This window comes from Sciurus vulgaris, assembly GCF_902686455.1.
Source record: "Sciurus vulgaris genome assembly, chromosome: 12".
In the NCBI taxonomy this organism is placed as follows: Eukaryota; Metazoa; Chordata; class Mammalia; order Rodentia; family Sciuridae; genus Sciurus; species Sciurus vulgaris.
Window position 1 is genome coordinate 35070914 of NC_136473.1, and position 6010 is coordinate 35076923.

The following is a 6010-nucleotide window of genomic DNA, read 5'->3' on the forward strand; positions in this document are numbered from 1 at the left end:
CAGGGGTGGATGCACCTTTACCTACATCACCAGCCTTTGTACCCTGAACTCCTACCACCAACCCAGTCACAAGCCCTCGGGTCTGGGCATCTCTCTCTGCTTCAGGGGACACAACTTTGACCTTCCACTGGTGGAGTGGAGGCTGCTGGTTTTGAGAGTGTCCCAAAGTGTGTGGTGCGCTGTGGCACCTGGCTGTGATACAGCAGTCTGTGGCTGAGTTTACATAGCCCAGAGACCCCATGGTGCAGGATGCAGCACAGGAGAAAGCCTGTCACTTGGCTCAGATGGCCTGTAAGACTCTGTAGTCCTAAGACGTCTGTCTGTGTAAACAAGGGTGCATCCTGGGGCCTCTGGTGGGTCCCAGTGTGGGAGCTGCAGGACTTCTGGAGCAAGTGGCCCATCTGCAGCTACAGCTGTCCATCATCCAGTGGGGCCAGGTGGACACCACATGCTCTCTCCAGCACTCCATTGCCAGAACATCTTGGCACAAGCGGCACTGTCATTATCACTAGCATCAGTAACAAATGGAAGTCGTGCCTCCAGGATCACAGGGAGCAGCTGCAGAGTGCACAGGTGAGCTGCCCAAGCTTCCCCTCATGGCTGCCCTGCCCTGGGGCTCATGTCTGTGCTGTCCAGGGCTGGGAGGTCAGCCATCTCCCACCCAGGCTTCTATGGGTCGGTTTCCCATCACAACTGCCAGCTGTGGCTAATGTGCCATGGCTGCGCTGTCCGGTCCCTGCACAGTGAGGATGCCTACATCTTTGGGATGGTACACTCCATCATTACAAATTGTTCACTTTTGTCTTTCAGCAATGGGGACATCTTCAAGCAAAAACTGCATTACTAAAAACCATTTCATTTCTAAGTATGTCTAATGTAATGTTAAAGAGAATAGAAGCACTAAGTCAAAAATAGAAAAAAAATGTAAAAGGGTGGGGGGATGGCTCAGTGACCGAGCACTCTCCCTGCATGCATGAGGCCCTGGCCGTGATCCCCAGCACTATGACAAACAAAAACAAACAACACACACCATGGGGAGAACCCAGGAGCACCCACCGAGGAGAGCATGGGGGGAGTGGGCAACCACCACGCCTTGTTTCCTGAGTGCTAACTGCAGGTCAGGCAGCAGCGTGTGCCATGAGACCTGCAGCCCCACTCAGAAGGCCTGAGCGAACTTGACCTTCTCCCCTCCACCTAATGGACAGGAGCAAATCCTTTCTGGCCACTCCACCAGGACTCTGGTTTATATCCTGCCACTTACCCCACTCCAGGCAGTGACCTGCAAGGCTGGCAGGCTCTGGATAATGCTGAGAAGTGGCTTCTACCTATAAGTGGCATTGGGCCTCTTGCTGGATGAAGCATTAGTAGGCTGGGAAGCCCGGATCCTCCCACAGTGAAACAGAACCTGCTGCAAGCACAGACAGGCAGGGCTCTTCTCTATTCAACAAATATTTCTGAAATTCAGGCAGAGAGGCCCCTTCCACTCCAGATCAAGAAAATTGTTTCTTCTCTATACCAGGTAAGTTTGGCAAAGGTTGGCTAACTAATTAAATAACAGAGGAAAGAAATTTATAAGACCCAGGTGACTCATAAGCTTTAAAGGCAGCCATAGCTTTACTGACTCAGCCCTCAGGCCCCCTCTCCTGCTGGCCCAAACTTTTGTTTTTCAGAACTAATAATATGACTTATTGATTATTATCATTTTAATTCTTTTTTGGCACTGGTGAATGAACACAGAGGCACTTAACCACTGAGCCACATCCTCAGACCTTTTTATTTTTTATTTTGAAACAGTCTTGCTAAGTTTCTTAGGGCCTCACTCCTGCTGTTGCTGAGGATGGCCTCAAACTTGGAATCCTCCTGCCTCAGCCTCCTGTAATTTATTGATTTTAAAAAAGAAATAAATGAGCTAATGTGAAATTAAGAATGAACTGTGGGGGGGGGGGGTGGAGCAGGAGTAAATGAACAGTCGCTCCAACCCCAGTGTCTTCTGATCACCAGGTCAGCGTCCTTGGCTGCTGCTGCTGTCTGCAGGAATACACTAACTCAGGAAAACTTACTCACAGAATAGATATTTTTAAAAAATCTATCACTATTGACTTAGAAAATGCAACTCTTAAAGAAGGAATTTGAAGGAAAGAACAGATGAGAAATGGCACTAGGTGTCCTCCCTGAGGGGAGGGGTCTTGCAGGTGGGACAGCCACTCTCTGATTTTACTGAGGGGGGTCAGAAGCAGGTGTGGAAAGTCTCCTCCTACAGAAGGGAGTGGAAACATGTGTGTTCCTCTCCCCCTTGGATCCTGTGAGAATGGTCTTAGAGGAGCAGCCAGAACCCAGCACGCTGGGGAAGAAGAGGGTGTCAGAGGGAATGAGGGTTCTCGGTGTCTTGATGAAAACTGGATGTTGATCATGAGATTATGTAATGGAGGGAAACAGGAGGTCGTGCCAGAGCAGAGAGCGTGCTCCTCAGTAGAACATCGGCTGAGAGCTTTTACTTTCAGCCAATGGGGAGGGGGCAGGAGACAGGGGAGGTGGAACTGGGGAGCTCCCATGTCTCCAGAACAGCTGGCCATCCTGGTCTAGTCCATCAAACACCAGGAACAGAACTACGTCCCCAAGGTGTTTATCCTCAATTTGCCCAGCACACACCTGTTTCCTCTGTAAAGAGATCAGAGACATCTGGGTGAGTGGCCCAGTTAGTGTCAGTATTGGCAGGTTCTGGGGGGCTGGAGTGCCCATGCCTGATGACTGGCTCCACACTGTCACCCTGAGCCATGGCCAGCCCTGGGCCACCTGCAGCCTCTGACCCCAAACACACTTTTTTCTATTCTTAAAGGGTGTTAGACGTTTTGGAAAACCCTGAGAAATGGAGGAGCAAGACTAAAGTATGGAGGTAGAAAACTTCAGTAGAAAAATCAAGTAGTGTAAGGTAGCAAAAGAGAATTTAGAAATAAAGCCATTGGTACCCTCACAGAGCCCGAGATTCTGCTTTTGTAAAATCTTGATTGAGTGTGCCATAAGGAGGAAGAACCGGATTAACAAAGCTCTCAGCAATTAAAGGCAGATTGCCAGGTTCTTGTCTTCATCTCACAGGCACTGGAGGAGCCTCTGGTTATGTGTTCTTCTGTCAGTGGACACTGAGGCGCTTCCACCTTTAGCTAGGGTAAATAATGTGGCAGAAAACCTGGATACAAACGTCTCTTCAGGACCCTGCCTTCTCTTCTTGTGCATGTGTTCCTGGGAGAGGAGTTGCTGAACTTCACAGTAAAGTAGTCTCCCCCAACTGCAGGGGAATACCTTCCAAGCCCCCTCAGTGGATGCCTGACCATGCTGACTGTATGAACTCTGTATGTGGTGTGTTTTCCCACACGGCACATTTGTACCTGTGATAAAACCTAATTTATAAATTAGGCACAGTAAGCAATTAATAACAACTAGTGATACAACAGAAAAATCATAACAATGTACTACAATAAGATTTAGATAAAATTTATGAATTATTTGTTTGTGAAATTTTTCATTCAATGTTTTCAGACCATGGTTGGCCAGAGGTAACTGAAACTGAAGAAGATGAACCTGTGTAGGAGGGGGACTGCTTCAATGCTGTTTTAAACGAGGGCTCTCCATACGTTTTACAGCAGTGGTGCCACTTCACATGCCCACCTCATGTGCCCAGGGTCCCATGTCTTCACCTCCTCCCAGCACTTGCTGAAATCTCTTCCTGGGGTTTTCCTGCAGCCTTCCTGACGCCTGGATGTGGTTTTGACCTGCATCTCCCTGAGGGCAGTGAGTGATGTCGACAGCTTTTGTGAGCACAGGGCTGTGTGTGGGCCGCCTTTGGAGAAATGTCTGTTCATGTTCTTTGTACGTCTTGATTGAGCTGTTGGCTGCAGGCATTCTCATGCTCTGGATGCTAATCCCTCATCAGATGCAGAGCTGCAAACATTCTCTCCCCTTCTGGACACTGTCTTATCTTCTACTGATAGTGGTTTTCAGTGTATGAATTTTTAGACTGTCTGTTTTCTTGTGTTGCCTGTGCCCCTGTATCTAAGAAGTCACCACCAAATCCAAAGTCACAAATGTTTCCTCCTGGACTTTTTCCTAGATGTTTACAGTTCCAGGTCTCTGATCCAATGCAAGTTCATTTTTGCACACAGTGTTAGGTAAGGGTCTAGTTCAGTCCTTCTGCACATGCTTATGAGTTTTCCCAGCCTCTTTGTTGAAAAGGTTACATCTCATTGGATGGTCATGGCATTCTTTTAAAACATTATCTGACCACTTATACAGTTTATTTCTTTTCTTTTTTTAAAATTTATTCTTATTGTAAATAAATGGGATACATCTTGTTTCTCTGTTTGTACAGGAAGCAGAGGCATGCCATTTGTGTAATCATATATTTATATAGGGTAATAGTTTTTGATTCATTCTGTTATTTTTTCTCCCCTCCCATCCCTCTTATCCCTCTATAGAGTCCCTCCTTCCTCCATTCCTGTCCCCTTCCCACCCCCTATATGTGTCATCATCCGCTTATCAGTGAGGTCATTCATCCTTTGGATTTTGAGATTGGCTTATCTCACTTAGCATGATATTCTCCAACTGCATCCATTTGCCTGCAAATGCCATAATTATATTATTCTTTATGGCTGAGTAATATTCCATGGTGTATATGTATGTATGTGTGTGTGTGTGTGTGTGTGTGTGTGTGTGTATCACAGTTTCTTTATCCATTCATCAATTGAGGGGCATCTAGGTTGGTTCCACTGTCTGGCTATTGTGATTGTGAATTGAGCAGCTATGAACATTGTTGCAGCTGTATCTCTGCAGTACACTGATTTTAAGTCCTTTGGGTATAGGCCGAGGAGTGGGATAGCTGGGTCAAATGGTGGTTCCATTCCAAGTTTTCTAAGGAATGTCCACACTGCTTTCCAGAGTGGCTGCACTAATTTACAGCCCCACCAGCAATGTATGAGTGTACCTTTGTCCCCACATCCTCTCCAACACCTATTATTGCTTGTGTTCTTGATAATCGCCATTCTAATTGGAGTGAGGTGGAATCTTAGGGTAGTTTTGATTTGCATTTCTCTTATTACTAAAGATGTTGAACATTTTTTCATATGTTTTGTTGGTTGATTGTAGATCTTCTGTGAAATGTCTTTTCATATCCTTAGCCCATTTGTTGATTGGGTTATTTGTATTCTTGGTGTAGATTTTTTGAGTCCTTTATATATTCTGGAAATTAGTGCTCTATCTGAAGTATGAGTGGCAAAGATTTTCTCCCACTCTGTAGGCTCTCTCTTTGCATTGTTGATAGTTTCCTTTGCTGAGAGAAAGCTATTTAGTTTGAATCTGTCCCAGTTATTGATTCTTACTTTTATTTCTTGAGCTATGGGAGTCCTGTTAAGGAAGTCAGATCCTAAGCCAACAAGTTGAAGATTTTGACCTACTTTTCCTTCTATAAGATGCAGGGTCTGTGGTCTGATTTCAAGGTCCTTGATCCATTGTGAGTTGATTTTTGTGCAGGGTGAGAGATAGGGGATTAGTTTCATTCTGTTGCATATGGATTTCCAGTTTTCCCAGCACCATTTGTTGAAGAGGCTATCTTTTCTCCATTGCATACAGTCTATTTCTGATGTAACTACTCCATCTCCTTGGATGGAGTAAATTATTTACTGAACATTTATTTACAGGCTCAAGAGTCAGAAAACATAGAATAGAGTTTTGGTTTTATCACTTGTGAGCTATTTGTACTTTGGACAAGTCACCTAATCACTCTAAGATATGATTTTCTCATCTGTAAATGATGGTTTGTAAACATAAAATAAGATAATGTTTTAGAAAGTTCAATGAACATGCTATCACACAGATATTAGGCACTGTTATGTGTTCCAGTAAACCTTTTTCAAATTTCCCACTATATTCTTGTATTTTTCCCTCTTTTTACTTTCTCAAATTAAATAGGTATGACTTATTCTCTTTACATATCTAAAATCTTCTTCTTATTTACTTATTA